Source organism: Diabrotica virgifera, chromosome 4 (assembly GCF_917563875.1).
Source record: "Diabrotica virgifera virgifera chromosome 4, PGI_DIABVI_V3a".
Taxonomy (NCBI): domain Eukaryota; kingdom Metazoa; phylum Arthropoda; class Insecta; order Coleoptera; family Chrysomelidae; genus Diabrotica; species Diabrotica virgifera.
This window is the reverse complement of record NC_065446.1, coordinates 93,580,279-93,603,956: the sequence shown is the minus strand read 5'-3', so window position 1 is coordinate 93,603,956 and position 23,678 is coordinate 93,580,279. Positions and strand designations below refer to the sequence as shown.

Genomic DNA, 23,678 nt, shown 5'->3' with positions numbered 1-23,678 from the left:
ACAATAGATCAACTATTCACGCTGAGACAGCTTCTAGAAAAGGGATGGGAGTATAACAGACCCATACACAATCTCTTCATAGACTTTCGACAGGCATATGACAGCGTAGAAAGAAGCCAAGTATGGAATGCCATGGCGGAGTTCTCAATACCAAAGAAACTCATTCGGATGACTAAAGTCTGTATGGAGGGTGGAATATCAAAAGTACGTGTAAATAATAAACTGTCTGACAGCTTCGAAATCAACAGTGGACTTAAACAGGGTGATGCGTTATCTCCACTACTTTTTAACCTTGTATTATAGAAAGCCATGAGGTCGCCCGAAATAAAAACAGAACTGCTATCGGTTCAAGGTCCCAAGCTATTACTAGCATACGCAGATGACATTGATCTCGTTGGAGACTCCATCCTATCCACAAAAGCCATTTTCAACAAGGTGGAAGGAGCAACAAGCGAAGTAGGGCTGAGAATTAATGAAGAGAAGACGAAATATATGTGTATAAATAGAACGACACGAAGAGACAGGATAGGACAAAATGTGACGGTCAACACCTTCAATTTCGAAAGAGTACAACGTTTTAAGTATCTGGGGGCCGTAATCACAGCTTACAACGATGTTACTGAAGAAATAAAAGACAGAATCCAATCAGCAAATCGCTGTCTATTCGCACTGAATAAGCTTATAAAATCAAAAAATCTTACAAGAAGTTCCAAGATCAAAATCTATAAATCCATCGTCAGACCTGTACTAACATATGGTTGCGAAACGTGGACCATGACCAAATCAAACGAAGAAAAGATCAGACGTTTTGAATGAAAAATACTTAGAAAAATTTTCGGATCTCACCACGACATTAACACAAACCCGTATAGGATCAGAACCAACTTCGAATTAAAAGAACTCTACAATGACACCGATATTGTCCAAGAAATTAAATCACAGCGACTAAGAGGGACGAGCCACTTGCACAGACTTCATAACGAGAGATTGTAAGACTGGTATGGGAGGAGATTCCTGCAGGCGAAGACCACTCGGACGTCCCAGGATACGATGGAGAGATAACATCCAAGCAGATCTCCGAAAAATGAACATCCCATTTGACCCTAGGTTGATGGAAGACCGAACAAATTGGAAGAAAGTTGTACAGTCAGCCAGGACCCACCCAGGGTTGTAGCGCTATGTGATGATCATGATGAAAAATATTATATTGTACAACAAGTGAGAAAAAATGATTTGCGCCACTCGCCTCGTGCCTCGGCTCGTACCAACAAACTTCTGCGCTCGTGAGAAATATGTCATTTTCTCATGTGTTGTACACTACTTTTTCTATGGATGACATTTTTCATGCCGTTTTTCAGACTTTTGGTCCACTCTGTATGTATCCAATATACGAATATTCCTTAAGGGCATGGGCGCAAAATGTCGCCTGTCAAAATATTTAATGTGTTTTAAATGCATTCATTTTTTTTTCGAATCCTGAGAAAACTAATGAATATTTTTGAAAAATTTAAATGCAGAATGAAAGATTACATTATTATCGAGGGCCGAAAGTCCCCGAAAACTTATGTAATGTTTATTTTAATAAGTTACAGGGGTGAAAATAAAAGATACAATTTAGTGTGAATTTTAATTGAAAATATTTCATTCAAAAGAAACTTTTTGTTTATTCTAAGTGACTTTCTGCACTCGGTCTTCTTCTTAAGGTGCCTGTCCGTTCCGAACGTTGGCGATCATTCTGGCTATGATGACTTTGTTAGTTGCTATACGGAATAGTTGTGTTAAGGTCTTTCTATACCATGCTCTCAGGTTAGCAAGCCAGGATATTCTTCTTCTTCCTGGGGCCCTTTTTCCTTCAATTTTACCTTGTAAAATGCACTGGAGTAGCTCGTATCTGCCTTGATTTCTCATTATATGCCCCAAGTACTGCAGCTTACAGCCCTTCACGATGTTGACTAAATCTGAGGTTGTGTTTATCCTCCGTAGTACTTCTTCATTGGTGACTTTGTCTGTCCATGGTATCTTCAGGATCCTTCTGTACAACCATAGCTTAAAAGCTCGAAGTTTCGATAGAGTTACCGCCTTCAATGTCCACGTTTCTACTCCGTATAGAAGCACTGAATACACGTAACATTTAAGGAGCCTTATTTTTGTTTTTAGAGTGATGTCATGGCTCTTGAACACAGAGCTCATAGTCAAGAATGCACTCTTTGCCTTTCCGATGCGACATTTAATCTCTTGAGTATTGTCCCACGACTCATTGATTATAGTTCCCAAATAGTTGTATTGTGAGACACGTTCAATTCTCATTTGGTTCACATACAGATTTACTCCAGTTATGTTTTGCTTGCTGATGATCATTAGCTTGGTTGTACTGGTGTTTATATCTAGTCCATATGTTCTACTGGTTTCAGTTATTTTATTCATTAAGTTTTGCAGCCCTTCTATGGTATTTGAAAACACTATTGTATCATCTGCATATCGCAGGTTACTGAGCTTGACTCCATTTATTGAGATGCCTTCATCAATATCATTTAGAGCCTCTTCAAACATGTGCTCTGAGTACAGATTGAATATCAGCGGTCAAATTATGCATCCCTGTCTCACTCCCCTTAAGATTTTGACCTGATCTGTATATTCTCCATCTATTCGGAGCACTGCTGATTGATTCCAATACAGATTAGCTATTATTTTCAGGTCTCTTCCGTCAATCCCTGTCCTCTTCAGCACTTCCATCATTTGTTCATGTCGGACTCTATCGAAAGCTTTTTTGTAGTCAATCAGGCATGCAAAAACATCACAGCTGACATCTCTACATTTCTACAACAACACCTGCACGCTAAATAAAGCCTTCCTCGTACCAACGGGTTCACAAATCCAAACTGATTGGGCGCAATTTGTTCTTCGCATTTTTGGTAAATTCTATTACGGATGACTTTTAAAAATAGCTTGAGAAGATGGCTCATTAGGCTTATGATCCTATGGTCTTCACAAACTTTTACTCCTGGTTTTTTGGGAAACGGTACAAACTCAGATTTGAGCCACTCTGCTGGTATTTTTCCTGCCTTGTATATGTCATTAAATATTTCAGCTATTATTTTTATTTGTGCTCCATCTAATAGCTTTAGCAGTTCTGCAGGTATTTCATCAAGTCCCGGTGCCTTTCCATCCTTCATTTGTCTAGTGGCTGTGGTTACTTCTTCTGGTAGGATTTCGGGACCTGAATTATCTTCAATGGTGGGTTCTTTTCCTGTTCTAAGGTCGTGGAAATGTTTCCATAAGTATTATTCCCATACTTTATTTTTATCTTCTTTGGTTATGGCAAGATTGCCTTCATCATCTGTTATTTTTCCGCTCCTGCGTTTTCGAAACTTTCCAGCTATTTCCTTCACCTTTCGATGGGCATTGAAATTGTCTAATCGACTCTGATACTCCTCTATTTCTTGACATTGTTCTGTTTTTTGTTTCACTTTTGCTTCTCGTATCTTTCTTCTGCACTCGGTAATAAGGTAATATTTCATTCTGCGTTTAAGTTTTTCAAAAATACTTATTAGTTTTCTCAGGATTCGAAAAAAATGAATACATTTAAAACACATTGAAAATTTTGACAAGCGACATTTTGCGCGCTTCCCCTTAAGGCCATGGGTGCATAATTCGAAAATATTTTACGGTTATCCCTACTTTTTCTGTCTTTACACGGCAAATCATGTGTAGTAAAATTCACATTGGTATGGATATGTTAACATTACTAGAATGTCATTCTACTTGACAATGTCCTTATTAACTTTAAAGAGATGGCTTTTGAATGTTCTTGGATAACTGTTATTTGTATAATTGCAAATTATTAATTCAGTTAATAAATGTGATAATTTTTTCACTAACTATGTATCCAGTGATTGTAATAATTTATATGTACAAACAAAAACTAATACTCAATCGAGAAAAGAGGAAAAGTGTTAAAGTGATTTTTTAATAATATATTGTTACTATGGAACGCTTACAATTATTTTGAACATCTTTAACAACAAAATATTTGGATCACAGAATACATATATGCTTCTTTTCATGAGCATTTTTCAGTGCGTCACAAATGATAGAAAAAAAGGTAAGTCCGTGATAATATACATTTTAGTTAAATCTGACAGTTGTCACATTTTATTTGCAATTTGGCAAAAAAACAAATCAATTGTGTTTATTGCATTTATAAAATGGTATTTTCTTTGATTTGTATTGGGACCGTGCAAGTTCGGCAAAGCGACAACTATTTGTACGCTTTGCAACTTTATTCGCACTTTTAATTATATTGGCCAATTATATTAGACCTGGTTACTGGATAATTGTCAAGGCCATAGTCCAAAAAAATAATAAGAAGAAAAAATAAGATTCAGGTTATGTTATTAAAACGTAAACAATTGTATGTAGTAAATAAAATTAGTTATTAAAATGCAGTACTGCAAGCAAAATACAATTAATTAAATTTACCTTTATATAATAATTGCATATCATATCAATATTGTGGAGCAACATATAATTTTTCTTCTTCAATGACAGTAGATATGAAATGTACGTCAATTTGACAATTTCAATCGACTATGAATTATTTAAGAAAGTTGCAATATTTCTCCGCTATTCGCGCACGATCGTTTCTCAATTCCCTTCCAAGTACTTGCACACCGCGAATAATAGTCTTACAAATTGTTCAGATTATATTCGTAGATATATTATATAATTCGCAAATTATTTTATTTTCGATTATGACGCCATCCATTGACAACTAGAATAAATGTTATAAATGTCACCGACGAAATGTAATCACCGACGTGCGTTTTTTTTTTTCTGTCACATACAATTTAATGCATTAGAAAGCAATCGAAAAACTGTGACGCACTGAATGATCCTCATGAGAAAAAGCATAATCGTGATGTATTCTCTGCTTGGAACTTCCATAAATAACAAACAATAAATAACTTTTTATTAAGTTCACGTCTTAAATCAATTATTTATCAAATGCATTATCAATATGATTTAACCAACAACTCAAAATATTCCCGGTGCCATGTTAAATATTTAAAATATTTAAAACTGTCACTGTCTTGTCATCATTATTCTATTTGACTCAGTGCGTTTTATGCAAAGATCTTGTATTTGACATATCTCTGGTTGTATGACAAAGATAGCGAATGTTCGATTTAGAAAATATCACCACGTACATGGTGTCCATTTTTTTCGAATCCTGACAAAACTAATAAATGTTTTTGAAAAATTTAAACGCTGAATGAAAGACTAAAGTTTTAGAATAAATAAAAAGTTTTTTTTGAATGAGACATTTGAAATTAAAAATCACACTACATTTTCTCTTAGTTTTTCACCTCTGTAACTTATTAAAATAAACATTATAGAAGTTTTCAGGGACTTTCGGCCCTCGGCAATAACGTAATCTTTCATTCTGCGTATAAATTTTTCAAAAATACTTATTAGTTTTCTAAGGATTCGAAAAAAATTAATCACCATTTGAATAGCATTGCAGCCGAAAATACGTACCCATCCCCTAAGTAGTTTACCGTCTGTCACTGGAAAACGTCACATGTGTAATATGTAGTACAAAATATCCACGCTTATTAACAAAATTTTAATTTTTTTATTGCTTAATGATTTCCGTAATTTAGTTAATTCATCGGCATTTAAACAGTTTCAGATTTGCTAACTATACTAAAATTATGTCACTTTAAAAATAATTTTTGTAATAGTAATAACGCTTATGTTGCATTAGTCATAAAAATATCGTAATACGTTTAAGTAAATGATCTATTTTAGAAAATTGCCATAATTTGAAGAATCGATTAATACAAAATTGATAACATGACGAGGTCCAAATTTTTAATTAGAATCTGCGAAAGGGTTGGACCCCTTTTTCGTCTACAACACTACCGAATGAACGAGAACCATCCATCCATCCCATTCATCAAGCGATGTGACCATGTGCGGAACGGTGGTGCTTACTACAACAGGTTACAATCATGAGTTTATTAGAAATTTCATTCAAACATTTATTTTCGGAAATAGTTTTTTACATATTTAAAGTTACTAGTCCAGACTGTGGGTGAAAAATTTAGGTGCGTATTTATTTACGTTTTTAAGTTAGAAAATTTGCAATTTTAGAGATTTTTAATTCTGAGGCTTAGGATATATCTACATTTTACCAAAAAATGTTCAAATAGAAAATTGTAGAAAATTAAAAAACCTATAATTTGAGCTACGGCAAGTTTAATTTCGTTAATTTGTTATTGCAAAACAGCCCGCGAAAGGTCCAAAATGGCCGTTTTTGCAATTGCCTTATTTATTGTAAAAATGTTTTTGAAGTTATACTTCTTTAGGCACGAGGGTGAATTTTTATTTTCCTGGGCGCATGCGCACACCGACAGTATGGTATTAGTCGCTCAAAAGGTATACGGGATCTGATTGGGTGTTAAAATCATCTGCCAATAATTGTTAAATATGGGGATTATGGATAAACAAATGTTGTGTATATTAGTTTTTATTGTTGTGATGGCAGATAAAAAAGCAAGTTTATAATTGTAATGACTTTTTAAATAGTTTTTAAAAGCGACAGGTACGTAATAATTGTAAATGTTTCAGTATCCTAATAAAAAATTACATAAGTAGATACCTACCTATTTAGAAATTTTAAAAGAACCTAAAATGAACATAATGAATTTTATGTAATGCTTTGATTTACATAATTTGATTACCATCAAAATTTCTATCAATATTCATCTAATATATTGTTTTCTTACTCTATGTTTTGTTGTATTTTATTATTTCAATTCTGCAAAAATCAAAATAATTTGGTTAAATTCAGAACTGTCAAAAGTTTAAACCGTTTAGTTAGTCGATCTTCCCACATAATTCATGTGTCTCCGTGGGTAAAAGTGTAAGATGAATGAATTTTAATACTAACTGCGCTAACATAAGCGGGTTCGAACCCCAATAGAAACTTTTTTATTTTTTTATACATTTTATGATTGTATATTTATTATATAAATATACAATCAAAATATAAAATAAAGTATATTTATTATATAATTTTTTTTTTTCAGAAAATACGTATTTTGTTAAAATTTTGTCCGACAATTATTGTTCAGAAATCATTTGTGGCATTTTTCAATGTGTTTGTGTGTGTTTTATTCTTTTATTTTTTTAATTTTTGGTATTGTTTTAATAAAAATTTTTGAAAAGTAGTAAGTATTAAAATTAATTTAATATTTAAAAATAAATATAAATAAACTGTTAAAAGTATATTAATTTCGTTGAAATCATATAATAGAAGTATAACTTCTTACGTGCGTACAAAGTACACACACATTCTTTTTTTTTACTCTTTAACCCTTAAACCCCAAGGGTGGGTAAAAAATGTCCACCAAATGCGTATTCACAGCGCCGCCTTCACAGGCTCTCTAGATCCATGTTTTCGAGGTGGATCAGTCATCCATTCTTCTTTTCTTAGACTGCATTACATATCCGGTTCCAGCTCCTTCTGTCTCTTGCGCTTTCTTCTGCATTTCTAATTCCCATGTCCTCTAGATCTCGCTTCACCTCTTCCAGCCATTTGGACCTCGGTCTTCCTCTTCGTCTTCTACCGGCCGGAGACCACTTTGTCATATTTATTACGTGTTCCAAAATTTTTTAAAAATTATTTATTGTTAAAAACACAACCCTTTATCAAATGTTAAGTTAGTTCTACCGATATTTTTGAAAATAAAAGTAATATCTTAAGTCAAATATGTGTGGGCACAAAATTTTCACCCTCGGTGAAACATATTACTAAAGGTTTCTATATAATTTCTCGTTATCAGGAGTATAATACACATAATTATCGAGGTAAAAATACATAATCGACATAATTATCCGCCACATTGAGGAGGCTGAAAGGGAGAATGGGGGGAAAATCGACAAATCCGAATTACTGGCTTTTAATGATATTTTTATTTTGATGTACATCGCAATTTTGTTGTGAGTTTGTACATCGTTTATGTCAATATTTTGGAAGACGCTGTGTTTACTAAGCATAAGATTCTCAAGTTTAATCCATTTTACACATTTGTAACAACTCTAAATAAATATATTAGCTATTTTCGAGGTGGACATTTTTTACCTACCCTTGGGCATACATGGAACCTACAAAAGGTTGGGTGTTTAAGGGTTAAAGCTTTGAATTGACCCACGATTAGTATACCTTGTTATAGTTGCTACAAAATATTATTCTATTAAATTAAAATAATATACGACGACAATTTTGATAGAACTATTTATTGCTTACTATACGTGCGTAGATACGCACCTACTACAGGCCATTCAGACGAAGAAGTCCAAATATTCTACGACCAAATATCCTGTGCAATCAAGGAAAATCCTGGCCACTTCTTAATAATAGGCGATGATTTCAACGCCAAAATAGGTACCAAGGAAGACCCCTCTGAAATAATATTGGGAAATTTTGGAAGCGAAGGCAGAAATTATAGAGGCAAACAACTGTTAACTTTTCTTTTGGAAAACAATCTCTATCAAATTAACAGCTTCTTTAAAAAGAAAAAACACAGAAGATGGACCTGGGAAAGTCCTGATGGAAAAACAAGGAACGAAATCGACTATTTCTTAACAAACAAAAAATAATTAATTAAAGACGTAAATGTGTTAAACCAGTTCAGTAAAAGCAGTGATCACAGGTTAGTAAGAGCTAAAATAATGATATCGATCGAAAAGGAATGACTCAAAATGATAAATAAGAAACACCCAAAGAAATGGGCAAAACGAACTAATATTCAGGAGTTCGAAAAATATATTAATGATACATTGAAAGATACAACAACAACAGACATTAAACAAACAAATAATCACCACAATACAACAGGCTCAAACTAAATATTGTCCAACAAACCAAAAAGATGAAAAACTAAGTCGACCTACTAAAACCCTTATAGAACTAAGACAACAGATGAAAGGAGATAACAGTTCCAGCAAAGAAGCGCTAAATCAAATAAATAAGACGATCACAAAGGCAATAAGAAAAGACATAAGAAACTACAATGTAGAAAAAACAAAACAAGCAATAGAGCAAAATAAGAACATGAAAGTTTTGAAGAAAAGCGTACAAAAAGGAAAAATAGAAATCAACAAACTGGAAAAGAAACTACAAACAGAGATGAAATATTAACAATAGTCGAAGAGTTCTACACAGAGTTATATAAATCGAGAAAAAAAGATGACAATACGCAACCTCCAATTACAGTAAAAACTGGGGTATTAAATCAAGGATCAGATTTAATGCCCGATATAACAAAAACAAAAATCAAAGAGGCTCTGCAGAAAATGAAAAATAATCGAACCCCAGGCGAAGATCGTATAGTATCAGAAGCACTAAAAATTGGAGGAAATATACTACTTGAAAAAATTAAACTACTTTTCAATATCTGCCTTCACAGCGCCAATATTCCAACAGACTGGAACAACGCTACTATGATTCTATTACACAAAGCAGGAGACAAAACCAATTTAGAGAATTACAGATCGATTAGCCTCCTCAGCCATTTATATAAGTTATTTACGAGAATAATAGTTAAGAGAATGAAAAGAAAGTTAGAGACTTATCAATCAAGAGAACAGGCAGGATTCCGAAAAAGTTACGGAACAAATGACCATCTACAAAGTATAAAAACCCTAATAGAGAAAGTAGTGGAATACAAAAAACATCTAGTTCTAGTTTTTATCGATTTTCATAAAGCCTTTGACACAGTTGAGCTTAGCAAAATATTACAGGCGCTTAAAGAATGCAGGCTAGATTATAGGTATACAAAATTATTACACAAAATATACTTACAGGCAACAACCACTGTTAAATTATATACTAACAGTAATCGCATAAAAATAGAACGGGGGGTTAGACAAGGAGACCCAATGTCACCTAAACTTTTTAATACGGTCTTAGAACATGCTTTCAAGAGTTTGGATTGGATGACAAAGGGAATAAAAATAGATGGAGAATACCTAAACAACTTACGTTTCGCCGATGATATAGTCATGGTAGCTGAGGATCTAGGTATGGCAAGAGAGATGGTACAGGAACTCGTTGTGGCTACAGAAAATGTAGGTTTAAATATTTATATTTTCTCGAAAACAAAAATAATGACAAATTTGGTACCCAACCAGAACATCAGTATTGGTGGGAAGGAAATAGAACTCTTAGATAGATATAAATACCTGGGACATGAAATTACGATTGGCAGAGATAACCAGACTCATGAACTGAAGAGAAGAATAGGTCTTGGGTGGGCAGCATTTGGAAAACAGAGAAACTTTTAAAAGTGAGTTGCCCACATGCCTAAAGAGAAAGGTGTTAATCAGTGCGTCCTCCCAGTATTGACGTACGGATCAGAAACACTTACCTTAACTAAAGCCTCGGCTACCAAACTAAGAGTCACGCAGAGAAGAATAGAGCGGTCAATGTTAGGAATAACTCTGCGAGACAAAATCAGAAACGAAGAAATCAGAAGAAGAACAAAGGTGACTGACGTCATCGAGAGGATAGCCAGGTTGAAGTGGAGACGGGCAGGACACATAGCCAGAATGACAGATGGGCGATGGACGAAGAGGTTATTGGAATGGAGGCCGAGAGAAGACAAGAAAAGCGTCGGTCGACCGCCTACAAGATGGACTGACGACTTAAGAAAGGTAAATAAAAGCTGGATGAGAGCAGCGCAGAATAGATGGGTTGGAAACGAGGGGAGGAGGCCTATGTTCAGCAGTGGACTTTTGAGGCTGGATGATGATGATACGTGCTTACAGAGCTTAGTTTTGCTGGCTACTATAACTTAGGTATACTACACAATTTTACCTCGGGAAACACGAAAATTTAAAAAATTATTCATTTGTCCTTCTCAGAAGGAGCTAAACATACCCACTTTCTAATACCCATATAATAATTATTCAATACCCACTTTCTTAATAGAAAGATTAGGATAGACAAATTGTCCAAGAAATATGTAAAAATGACTGATTAATTAAACTACAAGAAGACGGAACAGGCTTTATGATGAATATCTTTCAATTCCAAACATAAACACTCAATGAACACTCATTCTGTTAACATCGACTTATTGTCGTTTTCGATGTAGCCTAGATGGCTAAAATTTTATATTGGTAAGGTCATTCGACCTAAATCAGTAGCTAGTTTCAACTGCTTTGGATCTGGAGTTTAACCTGAGATGGACTGATTAGTCCGAAAACGTTTGTTTATGATGTACTTGTGATGTACCTACTTTGAGTCCAACTTGGATCTTTTTTAGAAACAATTTTTAAATAAATTATATACCATCTACAAGGGAAGATTTTTACTTCTTTAGTAAGTTATTTTTAACATAAGTGAAAAAAATACTATAAAATAAAAAAAATTTATAAAACGTATTGTTAGATAAAATCTAACGCGCGACTGATCGTGTGACAGAAAAGATCGCAACTGATCGTGTGACAGAAAAGAGCACGACTGTTCCCGGGTTAACGTAAATATCGACAGAAATTAAATAACGAAATAAATGTGATTCCAAAGTGTTATCAAGTTTTGCTTTTTTATTGACTAAATACAAGAAAAACGAAGTTAAGAAACTTTTTTTCTTTCATTTATAACAATGTTACTGGGTGAACGTACATTATGTTCAATGCAATAAACAGTTTACATCAAATTAAGTTAGTGGCTCCTTTTTCGTTTTTATCAATTTATTTATATTTTTTCTGTCTTTACACGGCAAATTACGTGTAGTAAAATTCTCACTGGTATGGATATGTAAACATTACTACTTGACAATGTCATCATTAACTTTAAAGAGATGGCTTTTGAATGTTCTTGGATAACTGTTACTTGTATAATTGCAAATTATTTATTCAGTTAATAAATATGATAATTTTTTCACTAATTATGTATTCAGTGATTGTAATAATTTATATACTGTACAACAAAAACTAATACTCAATCGAGAAAAGAGGAAAAGTGTTAAAGTGATTTTTTAATAATATATTATTACTATGGGACGCTTACAATTTTGAACATCTTTAACAACAAAATACTTGGATCACAGAATATATCTTGGTCAATTCTCTGCTTGGATCGTCCATAAATAACAAACAATTAACTTTTTATTAAGTTCACGTCTTAAATCAATTATTTATCAAATAGCATCAATATTATTTAATCAACAACTCAAAATATTCCCGATGCCATGTCAAATATTTAAAATTGTCACTGTCTTGTCGTCATATTCTATTTGACTCAGTGCGTTGTATGACAAAGATAGCGAATGTTCGATTTGGAAAATATCACCACGGGCATTTTTTTCAAATCCTGAAAAAACTAATAAATGTTTTTAAAAATTTTAAACGCAAAATGAAAGACTTAATTATTATCGAGGGCCAAAAGTCCCTTGGAATAAATAAAAAGTTTCTTTTGAACGAGATATTTGAAATTAAAAATCACACTACATTTTCTCTTAGTTGTTCACCCCTGTAACTTATTAAAATAAACATTATAGAAGTTTTCAGGGACTTTCGGCCCTAGGTAAGAACGTAGTCTTTTATTCTGCGTTTAAATGATTCAAAAATACTTACAAGTTTTCTCAGGATTTGAAAAAAAAATGAATCCCATTTAAATAGCATTAGAGCCGAAACTACGTACCCATCCCCTTAAAATTGTCCAACTCGTACGCCTCTGAGTGTGCAAAGCAAAGGGTCCCCTTTTTTAACGTATTCGGCAGCTAAAAAAATTATAAAATTTAATTATATGCTACTTTAAAATGAATGGTCGTGGAGCAGGAGCAGCTCTTCTCTTCTCCAGAATTAACATAAGATGATTTGCATTTAAATTGTACTATAATGAAAATAATTCATGAGGCATATTATTAGTAATGTGTATGTATGTGTAGAAACACATTTATCACGTAATTATTTATTTTTATGCGCGTCTGACACAAAAATTGTTTCCGATTAGCGGTAACGTCTTAGTCGTTTGTTGCTGCTTTCCCCTCTACCTCCCTCCAACGTAGTTAATTAAACTTTGTAAATAACTCTTTACCAACTAATTATATTATTATCTATGTTTAATTAATAATTTAATAAATTGAGAAACTAAATTCAATTTTCTAAATAATGATGTCTTTTTAGAAATCTTTTGGTTTTGCTTCTTCATTAATCGAATTTGCGCGATATAATCTAAAAAAAATACTATGTAACTAGAAATAATAAATACACATGTAATGAACGTATTGACAACAATTACATATTCTCGCGATTGGGGTATTTAAATTAGAGTGTTAAAAGGTACAGTTTGTCAAATATACGGTAATACTTGGCCGTATTGATATTAGGCTCCACCTACGATGTGCATAAACACCAGTGTTGCCAATCGGCGGATAATTATCCGATTTGCGTACCTTTTTGAGAGTTGTCGTATCTTCTTCGTATCTTTAAATAAATGGGATATTTGCGGATATTTCTCAGTGTATCTACCATCAACTAAAACTTTCTCATCCATATATTCCCAACACCAACAACACATTAATTTTGTTTGGTTCCACCCAAATTTTTATACTGGATGAATGTTAGTGACATCCGATACTTTTCATCTTTTGACAAAAAGGACATGTGCCGATTCTTTTGTTTAGAATTTAAATGCACAAGCGCATCCAGTTTAAGGCATACTAATCCAATTCAAATTTCAAAAACCGTCTGCCGTCCGATGTTATTTATAAGTTTTTAGTTTTTAGTCTTTAAACTTATGAAAGCTAATTCAAGCACGATTTAGTTTTATTTTCATTTTATGTAGTACAGTGCTTAAGTAAACGTTTCCAGATTTCTCGGACATAAGATGTAGTTTAATCGGTTCTTTTTTGTAAAGTTCTATCAAATCTAATATCTTAAACAAAACCATTTTATCAAAACATGTTATACCTAATTATATTTATGATTTTTTTGAGGAATGTAATGGCACTATGCAGAAAAGAACTTTCCGGTACAGAAACGTCACTTTTCTGCACACTACTGTCAGTTATTCTGTGAGAAAATATTAAGTTTGTTAACATAACATTGTCTAGAAAAATGCATTTGGAATAGTGGTTGTAGAAAAATCTACTTATTTGAAACTAGTAATATCTAGATATCTACTAATCAACTCAAAAATCCTTCAAATTTTTTGCCTATAAAAATTATTTAGTCGGGCATTAAACGTTGAACACACCACGGGTATTGGATAATAACTTTGATACCTTAATAACTACAAGACTGTCAAATACATTTCTATTGTTTTAGTTGTAATAAATCTTTAGGTTGTTAAAAGAGCGTAGGCGCCAAATTTCGGACCAATAATCTTTACACGTATTCATTTTTTTCGCATCCTGAGAAAACTAATAAGAATTTTTGAAAAATTTGAACGCAGAATGAAAGATTACATTATTATCGAGGGTTGAAAGTTCCTTAGAATAAACAAAAAATTATAGAAGTCTTCAGGGACTTTCGTCCCTCGGTAATAATGTAATCTTTCCTTCTGCGTTTAAATTTTTAAATAATACTTATTAGCTTTCTCAGGACTCGAAAAAAATAATGCATTTTAAAAGCAATTTTGCGCATATGCTATTAATGTAGCTGTAGTTTATTTTGTATTGATTTATTTATTATTTATTTTTCTAGTACCTAGTTTTAGGTAGTTATTACGTTTTAATAAAATAATATTTAAAAGTGTTTTTTTTTACATAAATAATTATAATAAATATAAAAATAAAATTAAAATATATCCAAATAATGAAATATTTAGATTTATTTATTTAGAATTTAACACTTGCGATAATACAAAATACGAATAATATAATAATAGTAAGTATGGGCCACTCCACGAATATACGTCTGTTCCAGATCAGTAAATGGGTCTAAAAGTTATTGCAATAAACAAGAATGTAGTTTGCAATTTAGTTTCGTACTTCTTATGTTGCATACTAAAATATTCGTTGTCGCGATGGTCTGGAACAGACCTATATTCGTGGAATGGCCCATAAATAGTATTTACATACATGAATTAGGTAATCAGCTAGGATACGATATTTTCATCTATAAACGAAAATTTTTAAACTGCGAAACAGAGAATCCAGTAGATTAAAGGGCCGGTTGTTCGAACGCTAATCAGAAATGGAATCAACTGATCATTATCAAATATTTAATTACTGTCAATGTCAACTTTGATTGGGTTGCTGAAAACATAATTGATTACTTATTATGAGATTAATTGATTAATTAATCAATTATGTTAATAATTATTACATTAATTGATAATTAATAATTAATTAATCAATCAATTATGTTAATTATCATAATGATAATTGATTACAATCAACTGATTGGCGTACGAACAACGGATTTTGTTATTTGATTTGATTGTTGTTAAGGGGACTAAAAGAATAACATTGGCAATATTGATTTTAATAACAGAATAGTTTTTGACCTAGCGTACCTTTTCGTGACAAATCGAATATTTTTCGAGCGATCATCGGATAATCTAGAGAAATGCGATTGGCAACACTGCGATAAACACAGTTCACCGAATGCGTTCTAACTTATTTTTCTACGCAAATGGACAAAATCGCCAAGTATCATCGTATATTTGACAAGCTGTACACGTTTGGTAAGTTTTGCTAAAAAAAAGTCTACAACATAGGAAAAAATATGCATTTTTTGTTATACATAATAGTATATTTGTACAACAAGTGAGAAACAAGACATATTTCTCACGAGCGCAGAAGTTTGTTGGCACGAGCCGAGGCACGAGGCGCAAAATCAAACGAGGGAGAAATTATGTCATTTTCTCATGTGTTGAACACTGTACTTTTTCTATGGATGCGGTTTTGTCAAGAGTTCAAACTTCAAAATTACATAATTTAGGTGCTTTTAGGTATATTAATATGCATAAATTGAAATAAAATACGTACCCATGTAGGTATTTAATATTCTTAAAATTTACATACGTTATTTATTTAAAATTCTAATTAACAGTTATTTTTGAACAGTTTTGAAAGTTAATTCCTGGTAAGTTTTGCTTCAACACATTTTGTTTGACAAGATTAATTGTGTTTGTATTGTGCATGTTACCATGGAAACGGCAATCATGTGTATGTAAAACTGCGGAGAACCCGTGAGAAAAAATATTTCTCACTGCAATGGCCGACTTTTCTCACTGCGTGAGCTCGAAAAGTATTGACTTAGTGAAAAAACTGTGTAGAACAAAAGTTGCTTATAATTAATCAGTTTATCCACTTCCGGACTTATTTTAAAGGTTTCTTTTCACATCCGGAAAGGGGTGAAACTCATCCCCAGCGTAAAAGCAGACATCTCCACAGTGTCACTCGTTTTGTTTGACATGTTAGCTACGTGTATGTCAAATTTCATGTCAATACAAGTGGTTTTTTAAGATTTAGAGCAAAAACCGTGAGTAAACGTACTATAAACCGTTAATTTTGCAATAATTTATTAAGGTGAAACAGTAGCGATCAACAGGTAGCGAAAACGCGTTCCAAGATTGCGGCTGTAATTTTGAATATTTTTTCGAGATATTTGGCACACGTATTCGTAATATAATAAAGAATGGCGGTACAGAGCCCAATTTGAAAAATGTATTAATATGTGAAAATTACTCTGTAATTAAATACAATATTAAAAAACGAGCCTGTACCGTCATTAAGAAGAACAAAAAAATACACTTTCTTCAAATAAACTTTTTTATCCGATGCCTAGATTTTGTGTCATTTTGGAACTACTAATGAAATAAAATATTTTAGTAGTTCCAAAATGACACAAAATCTAGGCATCGGATAAAAAAGTTTATTTGAAGAAAGTGTATTTTTTTGTTCTTCTTAATGGCGGTACAGGCTCGTTTTTTTAATATTGTATTTAATTACAGAGTAATTTTCACATATTAATATATTTTTCAAATTGGGCTCTGTACCGCCATTCTTTATTATATTATGAATACGTGTGCCAAATATCTCGAAAAAATATTCAAAATTACAGCCGCAATCTTGGAACGCGTTTTTGCTACCTGTTGATCGCTACTGTTTCCTCTTAATAACAAAGTCGAAACGTGGTTTAAGCTATCACGATTAGTGGCAATCGATTTAGCGTATAAAATACTATGAAATAGACTACAAACTTGCTGTAGATAGCGCATTTAGAGCTTTTTGGCGAATAAACAATTATTTTGTTATTAACAAAATAAGAACATATTTTAAGAAATCGCGACTAGTCGCATTCGATTCGGCGACCAAAAATACACCAGAGAAGACCTTAACACTATCAATTTATTTACAGGGCTTCTAATAATTCCTGAAACACCTAATTTTACCATCATTTGTTAATAACAATTAAACGCACCACATTTGGGCTCCCAGACTACTTCCATTGGATTCAGCGACCCAAAAACCTATAATACCACCATCAAATCGCGGCGAGCTAAAAGTGCCCACGGGACCCCCAATGTTGCGACTAGACTATTAGAACCTTTTCAATCTCGAAGTCCAAATTTTAAGTAAATATCATATTTTGCTAATTTTGTGGTTTATTTTCAAAAATATATTTGAAAAAAAAACTGAGATATTGGTCATATAAAGAATAGTTTGAAAATAGTTGACACAATGTAAATAATTTTCAGTGTCGTCGGCGTCGCATTCAAATCGACGATGCAGACATCCACTCGCTTGGCGCCCAAAGGGCACGAGATTACTAACAAGTCCATTACGGCCATAACCACAGCAAAAATGTGTAAATATTCGTAGGCCATTTTTTGAAATTTCCATTTCTAGTTAATAATTGAACAGACTTCATTTGCAAGACATTTCCGCACAGTTTCGAATCAAATATTGTGATGATTGCATCACAAAATCATCGGATTTTTCTGGTAGTCAATCAAAGTTGTGTAATTTGGACACTGACCACGATTTTAATGAAACTCTCATATTCACCTTCGGCCACAAAAATGCATTAAAATAGTAGAGCAAATGTAAAATGAAAATTCAACTAGATAACCACAGAAACGAACAACAAAGTACATACAGGAAATTAAAAATCATTTGAGGGCGCTGCGCCGATCCTTTTAATAAATATTTTTTTTCAATCAGGGCAGAAGTAGCTCTTCAGCATAGTTAATATCTGCTTTTATCAAAAAATCGCGAATTTTAATATTTTCACAAAATTGTCAACGTGATACGTTATTTATTTATATCCCGTTTGAAAATTATTTTAGCACAGTTTTTATGACACAGTTGGTATTGTACCCTCGGAGATCGGTGGGAAAATGTACACTAGGGTGGTGCGAAAAAAGTCAAGTTGATAATTCCATGTCGCTATAGTGCGGAAAAGTTGCGATTGGTAATTACAAGAAAAACAAAAAAGAATTATTCAAATCGGACTTTACCTTTCGATCCCACAACGGACCTAAAGATTATGAAAAAAATAAAATTTTACCTTTTTTTAAAAAAAATTCATTTATCCTTCGAGTACGTTTTATTTATCGCTATATTAAAATTTATTTAACTTTGCATGGTTGAGTACTAAAAAAAAATTGTTTTACGCATTTAATGGATATTTTCCGATCCCACAAGGTCAATCTAAATCTATAAAAATTTGAAATTTTTGATGATTTTGAAAAATTAAAAAACATTTAGTTATCTCATGTTTTTGTTACAATGTGAAGCTCTTCGCTTGTTTAGATATTGTATGACAATATTTAAACAACCCAGATCTCAAAACGAGGGGGTGGTTGCACTTTTAGCTCCACACGCACCCTTCTCTCCAACCAACCAATGAGTGTGCATTTTTTTTACATTATTTACATATGTACATTTCTTTTTCATCTGTTTGTGTCCAGCTCTCAAACACCAACTTTGCATTGTGATTTCTTGGTAAAATCTGGCAGCATGGACCTTGATTTAAGTGTTGTCCTGATATATCCATCTCTTGATTGAAGCCCACATACATTAGCATTAGACGATGCTTCCGTGGCCAACTTTAGACACCGCTCATCAGCTGGCTTGTGGCAGGGATAGTTTTGTACATTCCAGTCTGACATGTCGCCCGATGTGAAAGTGGTAAAGAAGATAGTTTTTCAACATTCCAGTCTATTATTTTAGTTTAGTCCTGTGCTTCAAAATTTCAAGTAGTAGGGAGAAGAGAGCTAGGGCCAAGAAGAGTATTAAAAGCCGGACAGACTAAAGCCAAGGGCAAAAGTATTAGAAACTTCATCCCTCCTAATTTAAATTTTCAAGCACAGGACTACACTGAAATAATAAACTGGAATGTTACAAAACTGTCTTCTCCACCAGTTCTACGAAGAGTTTCAAATGAAGATATAACTTCTTGCATTACATCGGGAGACATGCCAGACTTAAATGTACAAAACTATCCCTGCCATGCCCCGGAATCTTATATGAACAAACTGGGGAATTTCCCCCATCACTTTCACTACCGTCAGCTAATAAAGAGAAATGACAGCCTATCTCGCTCACGAAGACTTTAACCAATCATTTATGTTAACGCCATATCTGAATGTCATAAATAAAATAATCAAACGAGGCTTAACTCGGCAATGTCAATTCTGTCAAAAGTAATGACAGTTAGTGGAAAAAATTTTCCATTAGTTTACAGTTTTTATTTTTTATTGTATTACCTTTAACGATTTGTTCTTAGTAATTTCAATTTAAGTTGGTTCCTTATCCTTCGTTGATAAAGTGTAGTTTTGTTTTAGTTACTAAACGAAAGAACTTTTGTGTTGTGTTAATAAAAAAACTGAACATGGTTTATTATTGTTGTGTACCGTTGTGTACAAATCATAGAAAAGTTAGAAAAATGCATAGATAGGTAAATAGTAATTAGTTTATAACTGTTTTATCTGAAACAACAAATAAATACACGTACCTATATTTAGAAAAACATTGTCATAACTTTTTTTATATCCCTTTTCCTTACTAAATTTGACAGCAAAAATAACATATTTTTGTAACTTGGGAATTCCGAATAATTTATGAGTATTACTTAGATATTATTTAAATAAAATACTTTAACAAGATTAGTAAGTTCTGGTATTTTATTTTAATAATATAGGTGAGATTATAAGAAGATATTTTAATTAGTAACGAAAGGGCCCGCAAGAGGCGCTGAACGGATGAAATTAATGCTTGTCCATTTAAATTTCCCGCCAAATGGTGATTAGTTAACACTACGGTCGCAAGTGGCGAAAGGAACCAAATTTTTACAGTGAGTTGCCTATCTATCCGGTAATACTATATTATTAATCTATGATCCCTGCCACATGCAAGCTGACGAGCGGTGTCTAAAGTTGCCCACGGAAGCATCGTCTAATGCTACTGTATGTGGGCCCAATCAACAGATGGATTCATCAGGAAAACATTTAAATCAAGGTCCATGCTGCCAGATTTTACCAAGAAATCACAATACAAAGTTTATCTTTAAGAGCTGGACACAAACAGATGAAAAAGAAATGTACATATGTAAATAATGTAAAAAACACACACTCATTGGTTGGTTGGAGAGAGGGGTGCGTGTGAAGCTAGAACTGCAACCACCCCCTCGTTTTGAGTTCTGGGTTGTTTAATTATTGTCACACAATATCTAAACAAGCGAAGAGCTTCACAATGTAACAGAAAAAGTGAGATAACTAAATGTTTTTTAATTTATCAAAATCATCAAAAATTTCAAATTTTTATAGATTTTGCTTGACCTTGCGGGATCGGGATATATTTGTTAAATGCTTAAATCTATTTTTTCTATTACTCTACCATGCAAACTGTAAACAAATTTTACTATAGCGATAAATAAGCCGTACACGAAGGATATTTAAAAAAATTTTGAAAAAAGGTAAAATTTCATTTTTTTTTTTCATAATGTTTAGGCCTGTTGCGGGATCGGAAGGTAAAGAGTCCGATTTGAATAATTCTTTTTTTGTTTTTCTTGTAATTACCAATCGCAACTTTTCCGCACTATAGCGACACGGAATTATCAACTTGACTTTTTTCGCACCACCCTAATGTACACCCAAAATAACAAAATTCAGTTTGGCAACACTGTGTGAATGTTGATAGTAACATATCCCTTTTAAGATAAACATAACTGTAATTTAGTCCAGACAAATTAATATATTTTTTTGCCAACAAAAATGAGATTTTCAAAAAATACTGTTTCAAATATGATGTGCAAAATAATTTTGAATTGGGTTCTGCTAATGAGCTTGCTTTTTTTGCCATTAAAGTAGAAAATACTTTAAATTTACTGTTTAAGAAGGGAGACGCAAGAAATTGCGAAAATTATAGGGGTACTACACTGACAAGCGTTCCTGCCAAAATATTCAATAGAATAATTGAAAAAAAGGCTAAGGGAAAAACTAGAAATAAAATTAGAAGAATCCCAGCATGGCTTCAAAAAAGGAAGGAGTACCCAAGATCTAATTTTCATATTGAGACAAATAGGAGAAAAACTATTGATGAAAGGCAAAGAGATACATATATGCTTTATTGATCTGAAAAAAGCTTTTGATAGAATAAGAAGGGAAGATATATGGAAATGTTTAAAGAAAAATGGAATAGAAAAGGATATGATAGAAATAATTAAAGCCTTGTATAAAAATAATAAAATAAAAATAAGGAGGCACAATCAAGAATCTGATGAATTCCAGGCAAAGATAGGACTAAAACAAGGCTGCGAACTAAGTCCATTACTTTTCTCAATGGTACTAGATGACGCAATAAAGCAATGCAAGGAGAAATCTAAAGACATGATATTGGGAAAATGGAAAATGAACAATGTACAAATACAAGAATTACCATTTGCAGATGATATGGTATTGTTAGCTGACACGGAAGAGAAACTGCAACAAATAATAAACACTTATATAAAAGAACTAAGAAAAATGAACATGGAAATAAACACCGATAAAAGTAAAACAATGGTTATGGCAACTACAAAAAAAGTGATAAAAATTAAGGTAGAAGGACAAGTGTTGGAACAAGTAAACAGCTACAACTACTTAGGTACAATTATTGAAGAAGATCAAACAGATGAAATAGAGAATGTGGAAAAATCCCCTTACGAACAATTCACACATCCACCATTTCGGGCTTGGAAAAATTTTTCGAATAGAATCAAAGATCCAAACACCAGTTCTTAGAAATGTGTTTCGCCCTCTTCAACCTCTCTGGGCTCATCGGTAAAGATGGGAGGTTGAATATCTTTAGACACATTCCAATCAAAAAACAACATTCGTAAGGGGATTTTTCCACATTCTCTATTCCATCTGTTTGATTTCGTACGAGTGGTCATTAAACCATTAGCCTTGGATCTTTTGATCACTGAGTGTTTCAAAGATCTACATCTTATGTTTTTAAACATATATTTTACTTACTTTAAGTAATTAGGGAATTAAAACTTGAGACTGTCATTGTCGGATTTGCCGTAGATTTACGCACCTTCTATGTCTAGGTTTCGAATGTTGTTTTTTGATTGGAATGTGTCTAAAGATATTCAACCACCCATCTTTACCGATGAGCCCAGAGAGGTTGAAGAGGGCGAAACACATTTCTAAGAACTGGTGTTTGGATCTTTGATTCTATTCGAAAAATTTTTCCCAGCCCGAAATGGTGGATGTGTGAATTGTTCGTAAGGGGATTTTTCCACATTCTCTATTTCATCTGTTTGATTTCGTACGAGTGGTCGTTAAACCATTAGCCTTGGATCTTTTGATCACTGAGTGTGTTTCAAAGATCTACATCTTATGTTTTTAAACATATATTTCACTTACTTTAAGTAATTAGGGAATTAAAACTTGAGACTGTCATTGTCGGATTTGCCGTAGATTTACGCACCTTCTATGTCTAGGTTTCGAATGTTGTTTTTTGATTGGAATGTGTCTAAAGATATTCAACCTCCCATCTTTACCGATGAGCCCAGAGAGGTTGAAGAGGGCGAAACACATTTCTAAGAACTGGTGTTTGGATCTTTGATTCTATTCGAAAAATTTTTCCCAGCCCGAAATGGTGGATGTGTGAATTGTTCGTAAGGGGATTTTTCCACATTCTCTATTTCATCTGTTTGATTTCGTACGAGTGGTCGTTAAATCATTAGCCTTGGATCTTTTGATCACTGAGTGTGTTTCAAAGATCTACATCTTATTTTTTTAAACATATATTTTACTTACTTTAAGTAATTAGGGAACTAAAACTTGAGACTGTCATTGTCGGATTTGCCGTAGATTTACGCACGTTCTATGTCTAGGTTTCGAATGTTGTTTTTTGATTGGAATGTGTCTAAAGATATTCAACCTCCCATCTTTACCGATGAGCCCAGAGAGGTTGAAGAGGGCGAAACACATTTCTAAGAACTGGTGTTTGGATCTTTGATTCTATTCGAAAAAATTTTCCCAGCCCGAAATGGTGGATGTGTGAATTGTTCGTAAGGGGATTTTTCCACATTCTCTATTTCATCTGTTTGATTTCGTACGAGTGGTCGTTAAACCATTAGCCTTGGATCTTTTGATCACTGAGTGTGTTTCAAAGATCTACATCTTATGTTTTTATTGAAGAAGATGGTAAAATAGA

The 23,678-nt window shown here is 33.0% G+C and overlaps 1 protein-coding gene across 1 annotated transcript in view; it reads right to left on the bottom strand.

The window, feature by feature from the left end:
• LOC114342864 (centromere protein S-like) overlaps positions 1-23,678 on the bottom strand; it is a 183,016-nt gene that overhangs the window by 30,096 nt on the left and 129,242 nt on the right. The gene's annotated exons all lie outside the window — the stretch shown is intronic.